Source organism: Rattus norvegicus, chromosome 15, assembly GCF_021556685.1.
Source record: "Rattus norvegicus strain SHRSP/BbbUtx chromosome 15, alternate assembly SHRSP_T2T, whole genome shotgun sequence".
NCBI classification, from domain to species: domain Eukaryota; kingdom Metazoa; phylum Chordata; class Mammalia; order Rodentia; family Muridae; genus Rattus; species Rattus norvegicus.
In genome coordinates, this window is record NC_141548.1 from 26,235,561 (window position 1) to 26,259,077 (window position 23,517).

A 23,517-nucleotide genomic window follows, 5' to 3' on the forward strand; every position below is an offset into this window, starting at 1 on the left:
GAATGGATGCTTAGAAAATTAAATCAAAAATGAAATAAAATGTTATGTTGCCATTTTTTTTCCAACAGCTGAGTGAATAGTACTCCACTGTGTAGATGTGTACCCCATTATTCTTATCCATTTTTCAGTTGAGGGACATCCAGGTTGTTTCCAGCTTCTGGCTGTTATGAATAAAGCTGCTATGGACATAGTAGAGTAAATAAATATCCCTGTGGTAGGGTGGAGCATCCTCTGGGTATATGCCCAGGAGTGGTATGGCTGGATCTTGAGGTAGATCGATTCCTAATTTTCTGAGAGACTGCTATATTCATTTCAAAGTGGCTTCTAGTAAAAGGGGACATGGAGCCGGAACTGGCCACCCTCTGTGAACAGACAAGGCCTCGGGTAGAGAAACTGGGACACCAACCCAGTCACAAAACCCACAACCTACAGTTTGCCATGCTTACAGGATGTGCTGGGACCAGAACCTGTCATAATTGTCATCAGAGACACTTCACCCAGCAGCCGATAGGAGTAGATAAAAAGTCCCCCAGCCAAATATTAGGTGGAGCTTAGAGGATTCCTGCAGAGTAGGGGAGGAAGGGTCGAAGGAGCCAGAGGCATCGGGACACCACAAGGACATGGTCTAGAGAGTCAACTGACAGGGACTCATGGGGACTCACAGAGATCAAGGAGCCTGTGTGAGTCTGACCTACGTCCTCTTGGTATGTGCTATTGTTGTGTGGGAGCAGAGGCTGTTTCTGACTTGTTTGCCTGCCTTTGGGACCCTTCTCCTCCTACCGGGTTGCTTCATCCAGCCTTGATGTGAGAATATTACACGGTCTTTTTGTAACTTGTTATGCCATATTTGGTTGATGTCCCTAGGAGGCCTGCTGTTTTCTCAAGGAAGGTGAGGGAGGGGTGGATCTGGGGGAAAAGGGTGATGGGGAGAGAGACTAGGGAGGGGCGAGCAGAGAAACTGCAGTCAGGATGTAATATATGAGAAAAGAATGAATAAAAAAACTTTCTTGTCAAAGAATAAATAAAATAAAATAAAAGGTTCTTCTAGTTCTGTGGGTACAGGTACACAGTATCAAACCTGACCCCTGAGTTTGATATCGGGAGCCCACATGGTAAAAGGAGGAAAAACTACTCCTGGCAGATGTTTCTGACCTCTACTCGGTAGCACACACTGCACATTCAACAACAATTGCAAGGTTTCATTCTTTTAACTTTTGTCTAAATAAGTTTGTTTTGAAATGCCCATATTCAATATTATATGTATTTTAACTATGCAATAGAAATGTAATTTTTGGAGAGTGATTTTTTTTTTCGGAGCTTGGGACCGAACCCAGGGCCTTGCGCTTGCTAGGCAAGTGCTCTACCACTGAGCTAAATCCCCAACCCCTTGGAGAGTGATTTTTGAAAACACGTTGAATGTCATTTTCACGTTTATCAAAAATTTTAATTTTGAGGGGCTGGGGAGATAGCTTAACTGGTAGATTGCTTATCTCGTATGCACACAGACCTGGGCTCAATCACCAGCGCTGAGAAATGGTAAAGGCTTGGAATCCCAGCACTCAGAACGCAAAGGTGGGGGGATTGGAAGTGTGAGGTCATCCTCTGTTACATAGAAAGTGTGAGGCCAGCCTGTGCCACTTAACATTCTGTCTCAAAAAAAATTTTTTTAATGTTTAGTTTTACTTTATTACATTTTGCTGACAGTGTGCTCAGTTTTCATTACTGAATGCAAAACATTTTATTTTGTAATCTTTAAAAATGCTTTTGTTAACACACACAGATAGATAGATAGATAGATAGATAGATAGATAGATAGATAGATAGATAGAGATGCATACACAGGTACACACATGTCCACACACATGTACAAGAATACACATATGCATGCATGCACACACCTTTACTGCTTACCAACCCACTAACACAACACTCAGACATGTGCCAATTGTGATTAAAGTCAGCTGTCTTTAACATTTTGCCAACTTTTGGTCCTCTGTAAACCATAGCTTTGACAAGACTTTTTGTCATGTTGTATGTATGTATGTATGTATGTATGTATGTATGTATGTATGTATGTATATGTGTGCATGTGTATATATGTAGTTATATAGTTATGTATGTATGTATATGTATGTATGTGTATATATGTAGTTATATAGTTATGTATGTATGTATGTATGTATGTTATTCTAAAGTATTATTTTCAAGGCAGAAAAGAATGTAATTTATTCAGTGGTTTAATAGGCTTGAATTCTTCAACAATGCAATTTTTAGGCTGCAAGACCTGTGTACCACCGCCTTCCTCTTTCCTTTTTGCTCCATCTTCTTAAGTGGCCCAGCAGCTCTGGATTCAAGAGACAGTCACCAGAAGGACCTACTTAGGACATTTGGGATGTGGAGAAAAGAAACAGACAGGATAAGGGCAACAATGATCATGAATCTGGTGACGCTCCCGACAGGAGGGATACTGGGAGAGGTGTCATGTCCTCTCCTCCTGTAGAAAACCTGATAGGCATGAGTCACTCTAAAGGCCACAAGCCTAAAGGAAACACACATTGAGAATCATTGTGATTGGAGTCTCAGCAGGAAAAGCCCTGGCTTTGATGGTCCCAACAAGCTAGACTCAGCCAGCTCTCATAAGACTCGAACTAAAGACACCAGTCCTGATGAAAGGCAGAGACAGGAGACTTAATTAGTGTTCAGCCTGAGAAGAGATGATAAAGTGTCTGTGAGTCTATCTTTAGGTCTTAAACAGAAGAATTGGGACGAGGAGCAAGAACTCAAAGTGTGGTCTGGTCGAGCGCGGTCTCAGATCTTCTTCAATGCAGTCCTGTAATCCTCATTGTGTGGAAAGACAAGCTGCCTCTTGGGGGGAGCTGCTCCTTTCCAGTCACAGCCTTGCCCTCATTTGAGTGGGTGGAGGAAATCGTTTGTCCTACAAGGATCTGTCATCCCTGCAATTTAAAGTGATTGTAGGTTTGGGAGAATGACTGGAGACCCTTTGGTTCCTTTGGGCGATCTAGAACAAGCCACTATAAAAGCTGACTCTTACCTTAACACCTTTGTCCTTGAAGTGGGGAAATGAGCCTGAGATCCTAGTTAGCTTTTGTTACTGTGATGGCATACTGACTAAAATCTACTTTGGGGTAGAGGGTTTATTTGATGTATATGTTACAGTACATCATCAAGGGAAGCCAAGGCAGAAACTCAAGGCAAGGACCTGGTGACAGGAACTGAGACCACAGAGAAATGCTACTGGCTTGGTCCCAGACTCACATCTTGCTATCTTTCCTTATACAGTGCAGGCCCATAGATTGGCAAGGAGTGTGGGATTCGTTGTCACTGAATAGAAAGTATGTCCCCAGAATGTTTTGGGAGTGATGCAGGTAAGAACTGGAATTCCTTTCATTGCTGTAGCTGCCAGACTTGGTATGGCAAGTTGGCATGGCATGAGAATGCAGTGTGATATAGAGGGTAGGTTACTTAGGCCTCAGTCTGTATTCAAATCCCATAACAATGCAAGTATCTGGTTATATTATCAAGTTCCCCCCGATGTTGCAAAGGGCCAGGTTCTCCAGATAGAGAATGGGAAAGAGAATACAAAACATATAAGTCATCTTAGAAAGGCCCTTCCATCCTCAACATTTCCTATGGGTTTTTTTTTTTCTTTCTTCTTGGGAATCTGTAAGAGGTTGTATTAAATGTTTTTCTTAGTGGATAAACAGAATCCAAAATGGCGACCTTTCTAGCCTCTTTCAACCTAACCTTTTTCTAGGAATATGTTACACTTTGGATGTGGCATATCCTTCAGAGATGTGTATGTTGAAGGCTTGGTCTTCAGCTTCTGGTACTACTGAAGGCTTCAGGAAACAGTGCCTCAGTGTAGGAAGTAAGACATAGGGAGTGGCGTGCCTTGCAAGGGTGTGTTTTGTCCCACGTCCCTTCCCACTCCACCCTTCTGCTTCCTACACACGAGGGAAGCCACTTTACTCCACCACGCTCCTGCCGCCATGGTGCTCTTCCTCACCACAGGCCCAGGAGTGTCAGAACCAAGAAACCATAGACTAAAGCCATGAGCCCAAATAAACCTTTCCTCTTTTTAAGTTGACTTCCTCAAGCATTTTTGTCACAGCAACAGAAAACCGGCTTAACACAAAAAGTTTATAACCTTCCAGTTCCTGCCCTAGAGGAATGTTCTTCAGGCAGATCATGGAACCTACTATTTTTACTTATTTTGATTTTTTTCTGTTATATGTGTGTATTTCACATTAAAAATTATTGAAAACATCTATTTTTGCCGCTGAGTTGCTTTGCTGGCAATCAAGTCTCAGTCTGAAAGCTGCTGGCTTTTCACATGTGCTAATTCTCTTGCCCTGTTAAGAACATCCAAAAAAGACCGATTCTTTGCATGTGTATAGCGTAGGGAAATCCTGGAAATGATCTACCAAATACTACTCAGCCTCCCTTTGCTTCATTTTACTATTAAAATGCAAATGTGTGATTCAACCATAACATGACGTGGATATTTGCCTATAATTCCATGGGGTTACCCATTACTCCCATGTCCCAGAGAGGGTGAGATCAAATTCCAAAACAGAGGCCCTGACACAGACCAAGACCTTGTCATTTTCCATGAGGATATAACCCAGCTTTAGAGGTAGCCATAGCTTAGTATGCCAGATTTGTGGATAAGCTTTTTTTTTAAGGTACTGAAATTTTAATCAACCATTTTCTAGCTCGTAGACCTCCATATGGCATGGGGTCATTCTGAACATGGGAATGTTTTGACATCGCAGATCACATTTGTTTCTTCCCACAAAGTGAAGCCACGTGCCCTGTTTGGGAAGCTGCTTTCTGTGGAAGCTACTCCCAAGAGCCTGCTGCTATCTGCTGGCAAAGTGATCTGAGCCAGTCAGGCGTGAGAAGTCTCCTGCCTAATGTTTTGGCATGTCATGATCGTGCACCGCTAGGTCTTTGTCAGGAACAAACCTGTTGCCAACATTTCTTGCTCATGCCTGTTGTTATTAATTGTCCCTCTTCCCCACCCCAGTAGCCATCACCCTGTTGTAAATGGTAAGGGAACCCCAGCACGTCTCTCCTCCCCTTTTACTTGCAAGAAGGAAAACAGAAGAGTTGTGGGAAGTAGGATGTATGAGACTGCTTCCAAAGGAAAAAGTTCATTGGCATGAATTCGTGCACCCAGAGCTGCTCTAGTCTACTCTGGCCGCTTGGAATAACTGGGAACTATTGAGAAAGACTGTACTAGTGGACTTTCTCCTTGCTTAACCATGTCTGGAGACTACCTGAAGCATCAAGACATTTTTGAGTTTCCTCCAGGATGTGAAATGTAAATTAAGAAGCTTTGTTTTTACTTGGCAGAACATTCCTGCAAAGATCTGCATTGTGTGTGTTATATACATACATACATACTCTCTCTCTCTCTCTCTCTCTCTCTCTCTATATATATATATATATATATATATATATATATATATATATATATATATGGTGCGTGTGTGTGTGTGTGTGTGTGTGTGTGTGTGTGTGTGTGTGCGCGCTTTTATCCCAGTGCTTTGGAGGCAGAGGCAGGGAAATTTCTGTGAATTCAAGGCCAGCCTGATCTACATAGTGAATTCTCAGATAGCCAGAGCTACACAGTAAGACCCTGTCTTAAATATAAATATATATAAACACAAAACATAGATATGTATATAAATATAAATATGAATATAAATAATCAACACATATAACTATGTATATATAATTTTATTTATTTATTTGGAGTGTCATGTACAGAGGTTGAAGGACAACTTGTCCTTGTTCTCCCCTTCCACCATGTAGGTTCTAGGAATCAAGCCTGTGGGCCCTTACCATCAGGCTTGGTGGTACGTGCCTTTACCACTGAGCCATCTCACTGGCCCCAACACCCGAATTTTAATCATTCCCTGTTTTTTACTACTACTCATTGAGTTGTCACTTCTGAAGCATAATGGGACTCTACGACATCACAGCAAACCAGAACCTTTTAGGTCAGCGGTTTCGTATGAGACAGTGAGCTACCCATGGGGGTCTCTTCCAATCGCCTTTTTACGTTTCTGGACTCGGGGGGAAATTTGAGATTATTCTGAAGATGCCCAGTAGTAGTAACTCGGTGTATAGGTCTGTCTTGTTTCACTTTGTTTCCACAGGGTCATCACAGTCAAAGGGGTAAAGGGGTTTCCCAGCTTTCTTTCCTCTATGCCAGATGTTGCCTGCACTGTTCTTATCTGAGTCTCCTTGGTTTTCATTGCACAAGTGAGAACACATTATTCTAACTCTATCCCTTGCTGGTTTCTCACCCCCCCTTTTCCCCACCACCATATAAACAAACACAGAAACGGTTCAGGGGGATCTATCTACATTACAGGAATGATTGGAAATATTAAAACTGTTCAGATTTCCAGGGCTGGGATTCCCACCTAATCCCAAGCCTTCCTCAGTCTCTCCCAGTAATTCAAATGGGCTATGGTAGAATGCGACATTTTTAGACACAGGAATTCACTACAATGATCTGTTGTTGTACTGTTGTTAACGCTTTCGAGTTGCAAGGAGGCATTCTGTCTACATCTCTGCTATCTCTCCCATCGGACACATGGAAAACTCCCGCCAGAGATTAAGCTTGTCTATTTGGCACTTTAAAGACTAAAATGGGCCACATTAAAGAAGCAAAGCTTTAGGCGCAAAGAAGAATAGGAAAACCGCTAAGAGACTCAGTAATGACAAGTGACTGCCCCAGAAGGCGAGGACGCCTTGCTTAAAATGAGCTGCACAGTTACTAGAAACTTAGATTGCCCGCCTTGGTTCCTTGAATATCTACAGCCCACCTGATTGAGATGTAACTAAATAAAATCAAAATTCCAGGCAAAGCTGCTGTGCTCATAGGGGACCAGCCCGTCTTTTAAAATGAGAAAATTCAAGGTAAGTTAGTTCTTGGGTGACATTTCAGGCACTCTCTGTTTGTGTGTCTTACACACACACACACACACACACACACACACACACACACACACACACACACACAGAGATATTCACATTTAAATATGGCACAGTTGATGATCACACAGAGGGACCAGTCAACATCTGCTTGAGAAAAGAAGGTTTTTCTTTCTCCCACTCTGGCCTCTAACAGGCTTCAGAATGGTTAACAAGTTCAAAGGAAACATTGTATCAGCATGGATTGTGGTCCCTTACCCGCACTTGCAAAGAATCTGAAGCCCTCCAGAACAATCCTGTTCAGGTTAAAAAGCGAATCTGGGTCAAATTGCAAGGTTAGGGAGAGGGATAGTCTCCCATTGGCATCACAGAGTTTGTCTTTCCTGAAATGACTTCCCTATTCCTTGGGACGATCAAATCTCAATGTTTTGTTAAAGCCTAAGGTTGGCGTCTTCCAAGAAAGCTTTGCTTTTGCTACAATGTACAATGAACAACTCCCCTCTAAGTTCTTTTTCTTTCTTTTGGTTTTTGATTTGTTTGTTTGTTTGTTTGCTAACTGTCCTGAAACTCTCTATGTAGACCAGGCTGGCCTCAAACCCAGAGATCCACCTGTCTCTGCCTCTTAAGTACTGGGATTATGGGCATGTGCCTCCATACTTGGCCTCCCCTCTGTGTTTGTAAAACTTTAAAGAACAAAAATATTTTAAAAGTACCTTTGTTCATTATAACCCCAATAGCTGATCACATGTGTAGTTCTTAAAGATACAAGTTGGTGAAGAAGATGTGCTTGCCTGTGAGAGAGGACCAATGCAAGTAATGTCATCAAAAGGCAGGAGACACAGAAGCTGGCCCCAATTCCAATAGTATTAGAATGTAACTCACTAGCTAACCAATGCCAATCATTAAAAGATTCCTGAAACTCAACATACCTTTCCTGGACCCACCTACCACCACCATTACCACCAGAGGCCCCAGAATCCTTCTACAGATAGCTAACCTAGTCTGGTTACCCGGCACCAAGTAGTAACAAACTGTTGGTACTGGAGTTACCAACTCGTCCTTGATAAAGCTCATCCAAAGAGCCAAATTAGCCAAGAGACGATGTCTCAGTGGGGAAATGCACCTGCCACGTAAGCTTGACAGCCTGGGCTCCATCTCCTAATCCTCATAAAAAGCCAATGTGGTACCCAGCATCTCTACAATCCCAGCAGGTTACAGTGAGATGGGAGCGTGGACGGAAGAACGTACCAGAAGCCCTCAGTCCAAGAAGCCTCAAGTACACAGTATAAAAGAAACTACAAAAGAGAGCCTGCCTCAGGAAGACAAGACCCAGCTCCTGAACTGCCCCTGGTCATGGCATTCACACACACACACACACACACACACACACACACACACACACACTCATACATACTCACACACACATACACAAATACATACACACATACACACACACTCACACATACTCACACACACATACACAAATACATACACACACACATACCCACACACACACATACACATACACTTAATTCCAAAGTCCATTTTAAAGCAGCAAATCAAAAGTCGGAAAGGGGAGATTTATCTGATATAGCCATGCCGGAGAGAGGGACAAAGAGAACCAGTTCACCCCACCCCCAAAGTCCATCCTCAAATTCCTGATATGAAATTAAGGTTTAAATAAAGTCAAGAACCGGGCATAATTAAATTCTGGTAAACATGAGTTCCGACTCACTGACCATCTCCTATAGGTGATGTGACACATTTTCAGCACCATGTAAATTCCTTTCTGAGAGACAAGTGGCCCCTCTGGATGGCACCGGGCTTTAATCGTTTTCTTCTCCCAGCAAAATCTTCCAGGGGAGAAATTCTATTACCTGGTGTGCCTTGTTCCAATAGATAGGATAACCCGAGTTAGGGGCACGAATGTGTCTTTAGAATGTTCTCATTTCTTCCAGGGTGTGGTGGTTTGAATAAGAATGACAACCGCCCCCTTCCCCAGGCTCATATAGTTGAAGGCTTTGTCCTCAGTTAGTAGAACTGTTTGAGATGGTATAGGAGGTGTGGCCTTGTTGGAGGCAGTGTGTCATTTCAGGTGAGCTTTGAGGTTTCAAAAGTCCATGCCAGCTCTCTCTCTCTCTCTCTCTCTCTCTCTCTCTCTCTCTCTCTCTCTCCCCCTTCCTCCCTCCCTCCATCTTCCTCTCTCCCTTGTTATCTGTGGATTCCGAGGTAAAGCTCTTAGCTAGTGCTCCAGTACCATGCCTGTCTGTTTACTGCCATGATGATCATGGACTAACCCTCTAAAACTGTAAGCCAGCAAGCCCCAATGAAATGCTTTCTTTTAGGAGAGTTGTCTTGGTCATGGTGTCTCTTCGCTGCAATAGAGCACAGCAATAGAACCTAAAACACTGTGATCAGGATGGACTGAGATGGCACAGGCTGCTGAGTTCACAGAGGGGTAACCTCTAGGTGGGTAACCTCAATCCGATCGTACCGTCCATCTTTCAAAGTGTCTCCAGGTTTGAAGTAAGTGAAGGTTTTAGATCGTACATTTCCCATCCCGAGCAGGCTTTACTCTTTATTGGTCTCAATCCATACCACACTGTTTTTGGAGTTTGCATAGTTTAGAGCGCCAGCCGTATTGCAAGTTCATGGAGAAATTGAGCCATCTACAGTTTATGTATGTCCTTCCCAGTGACTACAGAACATTCGTGAGGCATTGATACTCAAGGACTCCCGATTCTATTGTTCAAGCTATAATACATGATGGGATATCTCAACATTGATGTGTTTTTAAATTGTTATTTATTATTATTGTTAATTATTATTTATGCACGCATACCTGCAGTGGTCAGAGGACAAATTTTTAGAGTTGACTGTCTGCTCCCAACATTATGTGAGATTAAGGGATCAAACTCAGGTCTTTAGTCTATTGCAGCAAGTACTTCGCCCACAGGACAACTGCTCAGGCCCAAAAATCAGTGTTTTTAGCTCCCTACCTGGGAACAGACAAGCCCAGCCAGCAGCCCCCCTCCACAAAATAAAAACACCACCCCTATCAGAAGACTCTCAAACCGGGCACTCTCACTGATCAAACTTTCAAGACACAAGCAATGTACTCCTTTCTCAGAGCAGTCAACTAAGAAACAACAAAAACCTTATCAAAACCATCTTTGTGTTTCAATTACTTGGTTATTAGCATAACTTTTTTTTTCTGATTTTTCTGCCCAAATTTATCCTCATTCTTTTTTTTCCCTTAACACTAAGGGCTTGAGAAGACACACACACACATACATACACACACACACACACACACACACACACACACACACACACACACAGAGTGTGGGAGACACCACCAGCATAGAAGTTGGAATGCGCTTGGCTTTGCAACCACTGCGGCCAGGCCTTAGAAGATTGGATTTAGTGCTGTGCATCCACAGATATGAAATTAGGCTGACAGAGTCTGGAACTGGGCCTCACTCCACACTGCTAACTTGTAGAGTGCCGGTAGCCAAAAGAGTTTGGAAGGGTTGGCTCTCCCTACAGATGCTGCCATTCATTTCTGTGGAAACAGGACCACTTAAATCTAATTACAGTTTCTGCTTAAATTAGCAGGACAGATATGACAGCAGTAACTTCTTCGGAGTGACTGGTGGGAGACCTTTAGCTGACGCAGCTTACCAAGTAAGTTGGCTTGCAGCAAAGTAATGTCAATTTTTAAAAGTAATTTAGAATTCATCCAACTCCATCCACCCAGCATTTATGACAGCCAGAGGAAAATATTTAGGGTGGGGAGTAGGGAGGTGGGGCGGGCAGGCGAGTGCCTGCAGTATTCCAGGAGGAAGAACAGATTATCTTCTAAAATGATTTTTTATAGAGATGAGGTCGTTTTACATAGCACCATTACATAGTCATAAATGAGGTAGCAGCAGTTGTACCCTAAAGATGAACTTCAAAGACCTGGCTTTCAACTTTGGCTGCCTGCAAGGATTCTCAATCAACCCCTACATCATGTTAGAAATACTGCTGATAGGCACTCAAAGAATAGTCTGTTTCATACCAGCATGATGGCAGCTTTACTGACCCTCCTGCGCAGTCTACTTTATGCCATGGGGTCCAAGGTGAGTTGACCACTCTGTGGATTCCCCAGAATAGGTCACTGTACAACACAGAATTTAATCAGTGCAAGAGGCTGCCTGCAGTTAGGAAGAGGAGTCAGATGGCCTTTGGAAGGGGCATCTGACAGGTATGAAGTCCAAGGTTTGCAGACTTCACCTCTGAGCTGCTCTCTTGTCTGCTATATGACTCTCTCTCTCTCTCTCTCTCTTTCTCTCTCTCTCTCTCTCTCTCTCTCTCTCTCTCTCTCTCTCTCTCTCTCTCTCTCTCTCTCTCCTCACTAAATATCTCCTTTCCACCTACCGAACCCATCAAGGTGACGACAACCTCAGATTCCAGCCCTTGTCCTCACCGCCTGGGCCCCATGGCCTTCCCTCTGTCATGTTCTATTAACCTGACAGACAGTCCCTCTGATGCAGGCAGTCAGAGGGCCATAGGTCCCTCCCTGCTCCTGTGGTTCACTCTCGCCTAGGATAAACCAACCCTGAACTGCAAGCAGATGCGGTGTGGACCCGGGATGCCTGTTTCTGCTGGACAAAGAGCAACCAGTTTTATTTTCTGTGAAAGTAACTACCGAGGATGAAGTTTCGCTATTGAATTTCATAGCATACATTTGATTCTCTGCAACTGTGGGTTCTATATGTGTGGATTTAACCAACTTAGATAGAAAAAATATGGGAGGGCTGGTTCTACAGCTTAGTGATAAAGTGCTTGCCTAGTGTACATGAGGCCTTGGGTTCAATCTTCAGTACACCATGATATATGTGTGTGTGTGTGTGTGTGTGTGTGTGTGTGTGTGTATATGTATGTATGTATATATATAAAATGTGTGTACCTTTAATTTGATACATGGGTGTTTTGTTGTTATTATTTCCTAAATATTATAGCATAACAATTATTTATATTGGCATAAGCAGTTTCTGTAAGCTAGAGACGATATGGCAGAAAGGGGGCTGTTCTAGGTTATGTGCAAAGACTGCTCCTTTAGAGAAGAGACCTGAGCACCCACAGATTTGGAAGCAATCTCCATGAAACTACACCATGGCTACATAAACACACTTATTGTAGAGTTACAGATACACCATATTCAGGAACCATGGACATGTTGGATATATTTTTCCCTGAGGGACACCTCTCATTTAAAAGTTGTGTTTTAGAACAAGGCACTGCAAGTTCCCTCACTAATGCCCTCTGGTTTCCAGTTGGAGGACAAGAGCCATGTTTTAAAAGCATGGTTCTAGACATTGAACAGCTCGAGTGGGCATCCTGGGTGAGAGCTCCTCGTCTCCAGCTGACGGCTTCTTCCCCCTTTTTCTGTGATTAGCGCCCCCGTCTGTCCACTGCAGTAAATTTATTTCAAGAAGCTTTCACACAAGAAGTCGGCAACCCATGGCCCACATGGCTGTCTTTGCAAATAAAGTTTTAATGGAACAGACCCATGTATGCGCTCGTGCGTGCGTGCGTGCGTGCGCGTGTGTGTGGGTGTGCGCGCGCGCGTGTGTGTTTGCGCACGCGCGCGCATGCGCATGTATTGCCTACAGCTCCTGATACAGCTCATGAGCTGAGTACTTTGGTAGATACTAGGGTGTGAGACACATATTCCATTTTCCATCTCACTTTTCTTAGAACACAAAGGAAGTGCCTGGTGCGTTCCTGTGAGGAAAGCTGCCTCTAAAACTGGAGCAATGTAAAGAACCTGTCGTCTTGTGAGTCGGAGGATCCTTTTGGGTTTTTTTTGTTTTTTTTTTATTCTCTTTTAAAAAAGTACTTCCAGGCACAGGAAGAAACAGTTTTGGGCTGAGTATCCCAACTTACTACCCGGCCTCACATCTACTCCTGTTGCATTGTGTGATCTGAGGCAAATCACTGACCTCTCTGTGCCTCTATCTTTCATTAGAACGAACACACACACACACACACACACACACACACACACACACACACACACGATGTAAAAGCTTCACCGATAAAATGAGGCTGAGGGAAAAGTTAAGAATTTAATTAAAATTAGCATTTTTTTCTCCTAGGGTATGTGTGTTACTTTTGTTTTATTTAATTAATCAAATATAGATTGACTAGTTTCCTACTCTGAGTGTAGAAGCAGTCTCATTACAGAATGCCCCCAATAATTTAGAGATATCAAGACCAAAAAGGTTTTCCCCGGCATGGTTCTCTGGTGGAGCTGGGGTGAACCGGCAAGACTTCAGGAGAAACATTAGGACTCAGAGGGAGCTTTGCACACCCCATGTCTTCCCAGCTGCCTGCGTTCACTGGGTCAAAGAGAGGACAGGCAATTATCAGGGGGCATTTGGGAATTACTGTCCTTGGAGAACAAGCAAGATAGGCAAGGAAATGGGCTTGGGTAGCTCAATTCCTTACCCCTTGAGGCTCTGAACAAGCTCATGTTGCTCAATTTCTTGTTACATTCTGTGGCTCATGTTTTAGCCGCTTAATTTTTTAAGGCTGCTATATGGTTATTTTTATATCTTATTTTAATTTGATTTGATTACATTTTTCATCATCTACACTCACGGTGCCGTGTTACACAAGGACGTTTTCACGCCTGTGTGCTTCCATATATGACGTCTCAGATAGGAAGATCAGAATGGCGATCCTATGGGAAACAAGAACCTTAGGGTCTAACGTGCTGGCCTGCACAGCTCTCCTGCACGACTCAGAAGCCGAAAGTCACACAAGCCACTTAGAGAACATGACCAACAGTCCAGATCGCCACGCCAGTGGGTAAAGAAAACGTGATAGAAATGGAAATTCCAGCCCTCAGCCCACTGGTGCTATCCTCCTTCGGGCCACCAATAAGCGTCATGATCAAAGGAGAGGCAATTTAAATTTGTTGGGCGGAATTTTTTTTCCCCTCCAGCCCATGGGCAAGGCTGTTTTATTTGCTTGGCCCTCTCTAGTCCTAAAACTATTTATGGTCAGATATTACCAAATGTGGGGAGAGTCACAGAAAAAAATTACATTTCTTTTAACCAAGGGTAGGGGGAAATAAGTTAATTTCATGCTATTTCTTGAGGTCAGATAACAAAATGCACTTTTACCCAGGGAGAGAAATCACAAGCTTTTCTTCCCAAGGTTGCAAGTCTTGAAAGTAAATGCCGCAGAGTCCAGGCGCTGGGTGAAGCCAAGCTCGCAGAGACCCTCAGTTTGAGAGAGAAGCCCAAGGCAGCTGCTCCCTCCTTGAGGACGCAAGACCCAGGCCAGTAAAACTCTTACTGGCTATTTGGGCTCCTATAGTCATGCGCTGTGGCGAAACCAACCCTGGGAGACACAGGGTGCCGGGGAAGGCTCTGTTCCACTCTACCGCAAACACGATTCCTTGCAAGAGAAAGGACGGTGGTGAGATCAGGTGGCACGTGACGGTGAGGAAGGAGCCCATAACTGAGAGTAGTATGGAATGCTCTTGGGAGCGGAGTTTTTACGAGGTCAGTTTATGAGAGACCTAAGGAGTCATGTCATCACCTTACAACGCCCCCCCCACCCCACCTCACCCCGTCTATTTTTACGATCACTGGAACAAAGATAATTTACTTGCCCAAGACATAGCAAGTTGATGATGAGGTGGGACTGAAATAAAGGTCACACACACCAAGGTCAGTTCTCTTTACCTGAACTGCACTCTCGGGTTCAGGAAGGAAGAAACGAAGTAGCATTCAGACTAGAAATGAGTTTACTGTTCGCAGCCATCATCCTGGAGTTAATCTACCCATGGACTATAGAATTCCAAAGGCTGCCTCAGTTCTTCCTATAAACCCTGTCTCTTTTTTTCCTCAAAAAATACCCACTAGGCCAAGAGTTTCGCCCTAAATTCATTAGCTTGGAGGCACACTCTAAGAAGAAGCCAGGCTCGTGAGTGCAAAACAGCTTAAGCTTTCTTCAGTACAGTTGATAGTAACCAATACATACCCAATATACCCGCCTCCCACAGGGATGACTATACTGGCAATGCCTCAGAGAAGTGTCTGAAGGCTGTCCTCTCTCTCTGCTCTCTGTGTGTGTGTGTGCATGTACATGCATGTGTGTCTGTGTGTGTCTATGTGTGTCTGTGTCTGTGTCTGTGTGTGTATGTGTGTGCGTGTGTGCGTGTGTGTCTGTGTGTGTATGTCTGTGTGCGGGTGTGTATGTCTGTGTGCGTGTGTGTCTGTGTGTGTATGTCTGTGTGCGGGTGTGTATGTGTGTGTGTGTGTGTGTGTGTGAGTGCGTGTGCGTGTGTGTGTATGTGTATGTCTGTGTATGTGTCTGTGTCTGTGTGTGTATGTGTGCGCGTGAGTGCGTGTGTGTCTGTGTGTGTATGTCTGTGTGCGTGTGTGTCTGTGTGTTGTGTATGTGTGTGTGTGAGTGTGTGTGTGTGTATGTGTATGTCTGTGTGTGTGTCTGTGTGTTATGTCTGTGTGCGTGCATGCGTGTGTGTGTGTGTGTGTGTGTGTGTGGTGTTGGAGATTGAACTCATAGCTGTGTATACTATCAAGAATGCACTCTTCCATTGGGTCACCCCCTGCCTTCATCATCTGTATTTCCCATGGAGTCAAAGGAAACGGGTGAACATGGCTTTCTGAGTAGTTTATTTGTGAAATAATGATTCTCCTGTGTTAGGAACATCACGATTTCCTGAAAGGCTTGCTTAAGGCAGACTGCTAGGCTCTATCCCCAGAGCTTCTAGTTCAAGAGTTCTGGGATGTAGCTACTGGTGACTTAGCATTTAACCAACTTCCCTTGGTGACGTTGATGTCTATGCTGCTGGTCTGGAGCTCCCACTCTGAGAACCATTGTCCTAGATCAAGAGTACAAGAGTAGGTCGTCTTGGGGCAGGAGACAACAAAGAACATGTTTCCCATTCAGTTTTCTTTTTCTTTCTACAGGTTAGAATCCTCACACAATTCTCACAGACAACCCTAAACACACCAATGGAGCTCTGCTTTACCCTGATGTTGCACTGACTGTATGCACTGAGAGACTCTCACATCCCCGAAGAGTGAGGGATCAAGAAACTATTCCCTAATGGACTGAGAGATTGGTGGACTACAGCTATGATGATGATCTCAAGAGGAAACTCTGATCTGATACCCAAGGATGAAGACACAAACTCAGTTTACCCTTCGTTTCAATCTGCCTGGTCCAGACCTTGATGCAGAACACCCTGTGAATGGTGTTCTCGGGCACCATGATGATGACCTTGAGCCGAGACCTCAGTTGGGCCTCAGGTCAAACCAGCACATCTGTTTTAAAGCGGTGCACAGGGAGCAACTCGTATCCTCTTCAAATAACCCACTCCTTTCCTTGTCATGTTGATCACGTTGACAAAGCAGTTTCACGTGTGACACCACTGAAGCCTCGGGTCTGCGTTAGAAATGATATGGTTCCCATTTTACAGATGGGACAGGGAATCTCATGTGCCTCATCCATGGTCCAGAGCTGGCTTCCAACCCAGACTTCGGGAGCTCAATGCACAATGCCACAGTGCCTCTCAGAGGTAGCAGAGGGGAGATACAGCGAAGCTCTGAGCTCATCAACGTCCTTAACAAATGAAAACAACAGAAAAACAGGGCAAGTGGTCTCTGCAAACATGGAGGAGCAAATAAAAACAATTAAAGAAATTGGATTTAAAGAAAACACACACACAGAGTGATTTCCCAGTAACATGGTGAAGTTTATTGCCCACCTAAAGCATCCCACAGGATCTGTAAGCAGAGCACCTCGCTCACCAGGGCCCATAGATAGACTTTAATCCTCACTTTGGCTGAAGTTTTTCCTTTAGGGTTAAAGCAGAAAGAACCATTACTTCAGGAACTAAAATGGCTTTGTTAAAGGTGGTCAACTTCCAGGACCCAGTGGTGTGAAGAACGCTGGGAGAGAGCTTTAAATATGTATTTATGAAGATGCACGTCCCCTCCTAAGCTCAGTCTCCTCCTTGCTTCTTATCTCCCTCACGTCCTGGGTCAGAGCCAGCCCTAGGCAAAGCTGACAAATAGTTTATTTTCAGCACCACCCCATCCTAATCTGCACTCCCCCCACTTCCCTAGAACCACCCCAGGTGCTTCTCCCTACGTCCCTTCAGCCAAACTCCATTTTCTGCCCTTCCCAATCAAAACTTGCCCTCCAGAAAGGAGATGATCAAATTTTTCACACTCAAAACCGATGGAACACAACTTGAGCCGCACATGAAAGGCACCTTTCATTTAACACACACACACACACACACACACACACACACACACACACACACGCCTGGGCCCGATCCCACCCCCGTCCTTGACCAGCTGCCAGAGTCTCTGACGGGGTATATAGAGGTATACACATAGAACAAAACCAACAGAGCAGTGCTCCCTGCGTTTCCAACCTGCAGCCAGGGCTGAAAGTCATAGTATGTCCATTCCTGGAAAAGCTCATTATGTGACCCTTTCCAGAAATACTTGGTCTTTTAAAAAATATCACAACGAAGCCCTAACAGTGGGATTTTTCAGGCAGGTTATGAGTTTGGTGTAGCAGAATGAAAGCAGTAAAGCAAGGAATGACCCCTGTGTTAAAATTGCTCCCTGGGGTTGGGGATTTAGCTCAGTGGTAGAGCGCTTGCCTAGCAAGCGCAAGGCCCTGGGTTCGGTCCTCAGCTCCGGAAAAAAAAAAAAAAAAAAAAAAAAAAGAGGAATAAAATTGCTCCCTGAGGAGGGAGATTCCTTTTGCAGGGCTTGGAGATATTAACCCAAGTAGCTTTGCCTCAGACTTGCTGTGTAGCTGAAAGTGACTTTAAACTCCTGATCCTCCTGCCTCCGAGATCATCATCATCATCATCACCACCATCATCATCACCATCATCATCAATGAGTTCTGTGGGCCCAATTATTGGGACATTCTTCAGATTCTGAGTTTGACTTTATCTTAGCCCCCTGTGGCAGCTTCTCCCACACACGAAGCTTTGTCTGGTGTTCGTGTTGCCGGCCCTCATTCCTCCAGTCACTCTGGTTTGGTTTTCCCCTTGTCAGACTGTTTTCCTCCAGCCCTGACTCAGACAGCTGTCCACGTCTTTCAGCCTTCCGCTAAGAGAGTAAGAGGTCCTGGTGGAGGTTCCCAAGTTACCCTGGACTAGAGTCAGGATGGACCTCACGGTAGTAGTTCAATAAATGGATTCAAAGCTGAGGCTGAGGGATGCTGTGTTATGTGACTTTTCTTGTGCTGGTGACATCTGTCAGTACTTTCATAATAGCATCGCTCTTTACATAGGGGCAACTACTAGGCAGAAAAGTTAGACAAATGTCTGTGGCACAAGCATATTAGAAACAATAAAATTGCGGACAATCTTTCAGATAAAATTTATTTATTTACTTACTTATTTACCTATTTTTATTTTATTTTGACATAGGGTAACACTGTGTATCTCTGGCTGTCCTGGAACTCACTCTGTAGACCAGGCTGGCCTTGAACTCAGAGAAATCTGCCTGCCTCTGCCTCATGTATGCTGGAATTAAAGATGTCCACCACCACATCTGGCTTCAGAGAAAATTTAAAAGGAAGAAGAAAACAGCATCCTTGCCAGATTGACCCATTTCTCCTAAGTAGATATTAAACTTCTCCTTTCAGCAACCTTCCCAACCAAGCCCCTATATATATATATCAGGTTTTTACTGATGTCATGAGGGTTGGTTGCTTCTGGGCAGGCTATACCGTTACCTTTTATTATAATTTCTTTCATGTGAGGAGCACACTCACTCGTTCATTCATATAATGACCATGAGCTTTCTGACTGGTTTTGGTAGACACATGGGTTTAGAACGAGGTGGTCTGAGTTTGATTGCCTGCCCTGTGGGCACTGATCATGTGTCTTCACGAGGGATAATGCTTTCCTGGCTTCAGAGTTGCTGCCTCTGTGAAGTGTGGATAAAAGTAAGATCACCGTAAGCAAGTAATTCATTAGAACGTTGAACGCAAACTCGATGAGTCTTCTGCAGCGGGAGTAAGAAAGGTTTGAGATTGCTACCACTCCAGTGAGTACTGTGTGCTAGATGAGTGCGGGGTTCAGAGTACATAGTGCCTTTATCTCGTTAAGAAAATCCACTCATTCATTTATTCATCTGGTTAGAAACTCCCTCAGTCAGTAGATCACTCCCTAATGCTGTGCTGGGCTGTGAGAACTCACAGGTAAGAGGAAGGGCAGGCAGGAAGCAAATAAAGAAACCGGGGGTGATGATAGCTGAAGGGGTGAGCAGTGTGTGAGTGTGTGTGAGTGTGTGTGTGTGTGTGCATGTGTGCGTGCACGTGAGTGTGCTGTATGAGTGTACATATATGTGTGTCACTGTGTATGTATTATGTGTATGTGTGTGTGTGTCTGTGAGTGTGTGTGACTATGTACATGTGTGTATGTGTGTGAGTGTACATTTATATGTGTCAATGTGTGTGTATTATATGTGTGTATGTGTGTGTGTATGTATGTGAATGTGTTGTATGAGTGTATGTATATGTATGTCAGTGTGTGTATATTATGTGTGTATGTGTGTGAGTGTGTGTATGTGTGTGGGTGTATATGTGTGTGAGTGTATGTGTGTGGGTCTGTGTGTGAATATGTATGTGTGTGTCTGTGAGTGTGTATATGTGTGTATGTGAGTTTGACTGTGTGTATATGTGTGTATGTGTGACTGTGTGTATGTGTGTGAGTGTTGTATGAAGAGGGAGAGGCTGCAAATTTGGAGAATCCAGTGGCTACAGCCAGCAGGCAAAGGTGACACTTAAGGCACCTTCAAGGAAGATGCCGTGAGAGTGTAAGGTGTGTGTGGGGGGGTGTGTATCCTTTGGGCAAAGGAAAAGCCACCTGTCTCGTCTGGCTCCTAGTATGAAGGCCATCGTCTTTTCCCTGGCAGTCCAAGGAGTCTGGATTTAATCCTTGAGCTTAGATTCAGCCCCACCTATCACAGGTCTCCGAAACCCTCATTAAGATTTGATGACTTCCCTGTGCAGTTCTTATGAATCAATCGGCCAGAGCTGAGGCCAGTAGCAATTCATGATAGTTACTCGGCCATTCATGACAAGACCTGAAAGTCTCCAGGCCAAAAAAAGGATATGGACTGATAGCTAGTTTCCAGCCGACAGTCTGACATGGCTTCCCTGTCAATTGGATTTTTTTTATTAGCCTTTAAATATCAAATACACAATTCCCTAAGCACCCCCCCCCAGGAGCCTTTCAAAATGTTAACAGAAAGCAGTGTTGTAAACACCTATCACATTAGAATATATTAAAAACCAAAAAGGACCCATCACTTTCTTTTTATAACAGAAAGTTTTGCTCACTTAATTGCAAAACACAAAGCAAACCCTGGCTCTTTGTCTCACCCAGGTCCCCCCTCCAGAGGCTTCAGGAGACCCTTCCACACAGCCCCCCGAGGGCTGCCACATCTCCTGGGAAGTGTTTTAGCCCTGAAGCCCAGAACCTTACGACTAGACAAGGCAAATATAACAAAAGACTGTGTCTGCCACAGGGGCTGCTCTGAACCAGGGATCACAGCACTCTCTCTGTTTCAATAGCTCCCAATGAATGTGTTCGACTTTAAGAATCTCCCAGTTAAAAACCCTCAGAGTGCAGGCAAAACTCTGTCGCTCCGGCCTTTCATTACTACCTCTCACTTCTAAGGCCAATTGGTTTTATTCAGAAGGATTGAAGAGAGGACAGTGCGAGGGACTCTGAGAACCATGTCCGGTTCCTACCGTAGGGCGCACCCCTCACTCTGCGCCCTCTGTTTGTTTATACCTTAGCTTTGGACTTCCTGATTCCGAGATGATGGTTTAATCATGTGGGCCTTTTAGTAAGAGTATCGTCACCGGCGATGAAAACAATAGGCGCACAATGGCTGCACAGTGAGCTAGTCTCCAGCAAAGCTTCAGTGGAGATCTAGAGGGAACAAAAGGCTTGGGGGTAGTTCAATAAATGTCTCAAATGTGCTCCCAACGCGCTGCACAAAGGCACGGATGACAATACTTCAGCCATCTGTAAACAGAATGGTTAATGTTGCGTTTTGATAATCATATTAGAAAAATCTTACAAACTGCTTCTTTTCTGGTTTAGGGGAAAAAAAATTAAATCACAGGGGGAAAAACGTCACTTCCTGGTCACACTCGTACACAGCGAGAAACATTTTAATTGTAAATGTGCCTTTCAAGACCTTTAAATTTCAAAAAGATGAGGAGGCCGGATCCTGTGTGCTCACTAATCTGTAAATAGAGCACAGGCCAAGAATCAATTCTGAAATGCGGCATCAATTGCACAGGCTTCCACTTAGTTTTAGTGGAATAAAAGCCCTACTAGATACACAAATAACATCAAACTTACTGGATTAAAGAGCGGCCCCTCATACTCTAAATCATGATTGTCAATCATCACCCGGGATTAAGGGATATATTTTAAAAACCTAAAAGCAAGCGCTTCCTTTTAACTTCTGCCTACTGCGCATTTTGGATTACCGCCCAGAAATAGTATTACTTGAAACAAGACTGCCTCCCTCCTACCATCCATGAGAAGTGCATTGTTCGCAGCTGCGGCAGCCCATCAGCCAGGCACGCGGCTTAACGTGCGAGCAGAGCCGAACGAACGAACGTGCGAGCAGAGCCCTTAGGACGCTGTCTGTGTTTAGAATGCAGCTCCCGTTCCCTAAACCGAGCTGATTTCCAGTTTAGTCAGTGTTTTCCTCAGCATTGCTATCCCCCTACCGGAAAGAAGCAAATTAGTCCGAGAACTAAGACGACCACAACTTATTCACGTTGTAAAGTGGGAGCATCCTTTGAACGCCCCCGCAGTGGCTACTGACGCTATTCTAGATTTTTTTTAGGTGAATAATTGTCCAGTTGGGCCTCTGTCTTTCAGTCAGTACTGGAAATGGTCTTAGAAAAGTGTGCTATAAATAACTCTTAGAAGATGTAACTTTCGAAGGACCTTGGAAAGTTTATGTTTTTCAAACCACAGGACCTTGAAAAAATAAAAAGTTAAAACAGGTCCAGTAACTTGTAGGGTGCTTTGGTTTACAGGTGAGAGAAGTAATGTTTGCAAATGAAATCTCTGAATGACCCACAAGACCGGTAACAGATTTCTTCCATTAGAGGTGGGGGAAGACTCCCTGGTCTGAGGTGTTCGAGCATTTGCCAGTCTGTGCCATTTGGTGTTGTTTTTAATGAGTAAACGCGTTAACATTTGTAAGCATAGTAAACTTTTTTTCTTCTGAGGGGGGGTATAGTTAATAACGCAGCTACTTACAATTGTTGTGGGGGGGGGTAAAGAAAATGTCTGCTGGTTCTTTAAATAGAAAAAAAAATCACATTCCAGAACTAATCTCATGAAGAAATAACCTTTTAATAAGATTACTGCAAAAAGTGTTAATCTATGAAAAGTTCAGCACTCTTTTAATTGCAAACAAAACACTGAGTTTCAACCCAACAGGTTGCTTCGTCGAATTCATTCATCCCCGCCTGGCACAGACCTACCAGATTTGAACTTAATTAATATTCCTCCTCTTGGTTTCCATAGTTTCTTTTTAAACGCGAGCAGCAGCACAGACTGGCAGTAACTTTACCCATATTCTCAATAATAACCCCTCTGGCTATCCATAAGGATGAAAAGGGAAATTTTTCTCCCTATGCAGAGGAGCCTCCATTTCCATGTCTTTTGTTTAAAGGCTGAGATATTTTCCCTCTTTCTGACTTAACTCTTTCCTGGATTGCAGTTCCCTCAGGGCTTAGGTGGAGAAGGAATGGTCCAGTGTAGATTGGCCGTTCCTGGATCCAAACAATAGCCTCCCACCCCCTCTCCACACACCAAACTAAGGGCAGGGACGTCTCTGCTGAGCTTAACAGTCCTGTGTCCTGGTAGGAACTCAGTGTCACTCGAAAGTCAGGTGGCACAGAAGGTTCCTTTGTTTGTCTTAACAACGAATGCACATTTCCAGGGCCACTGTAAGAGAGGAATGAATTAGTAAGGGACATGTACATGAGCAAATGACATGAGGTCCACTGAAGTGGTCAGTTTAGGCAGGCACAGTTAATCCAGTACACTCAGTGTATTTCCCCTAAGGATAAGGACTCCTCGTGCAGCGTGGACAAAGCAGCAGTCTCAGATCTGACTTGAGTCACTTCTCCCTGCCGTCTTTCCTCTTGGGTTTGAACACCCTCCACAAGCCACAGTATCTCCAGCAGAACGCTGAAGGGTTGTAGCACCATAAACATCTCTGTGCTCACCCCGTTTCAGTCCAGGATTCTGTCCATGTCTTTCAGCCATCAAGTTATTACTTTGATGTTGTTGTTGTTCTTATTATTTACAAATAATTAAAACTTCATTGTAGCCTGGAGGTGGTGACAATCACCTTTCTTCCCAGCACTCGAGGCAGAGGCAGAGGCAGAGGCAGAGGCAGAGGCAGAGGCAGAGGCAGAGGCAGAGGCAGA

The 23,517-nt window shown here is 44.1% G+C and overlaps 1 long non-coding RNA gene across 2 annotated transcripts; it reads left to right on the top strand.

Annotated features, from left to right (window-relative positions):
* The first annotated feature begins 566 nt into the window (after positions 1 to 566).
* LOC148000912 (uncharacterized) lies at positions 567 to 17,796 on the top strand. Of its 2 annotated transcripts, none has more exons than XR_015638742.1 (3): positions 567 to 680; positions 10,588 to 10,659; positions 15,969 to 17,796. It is a non-coding gene; the product is annotated as an uncharacterized LOC148000912 (long non-coding RNA). The 2 variants fall into 2 exon arrangements; XR_015638741.1 differs by having other exon boundaries at positions 567 to 704; positions 15,969 to 17,720.
* The last annotated feature ends 5,721 nt before the right edge of the window (positions 17,797 to 23,517 follow it).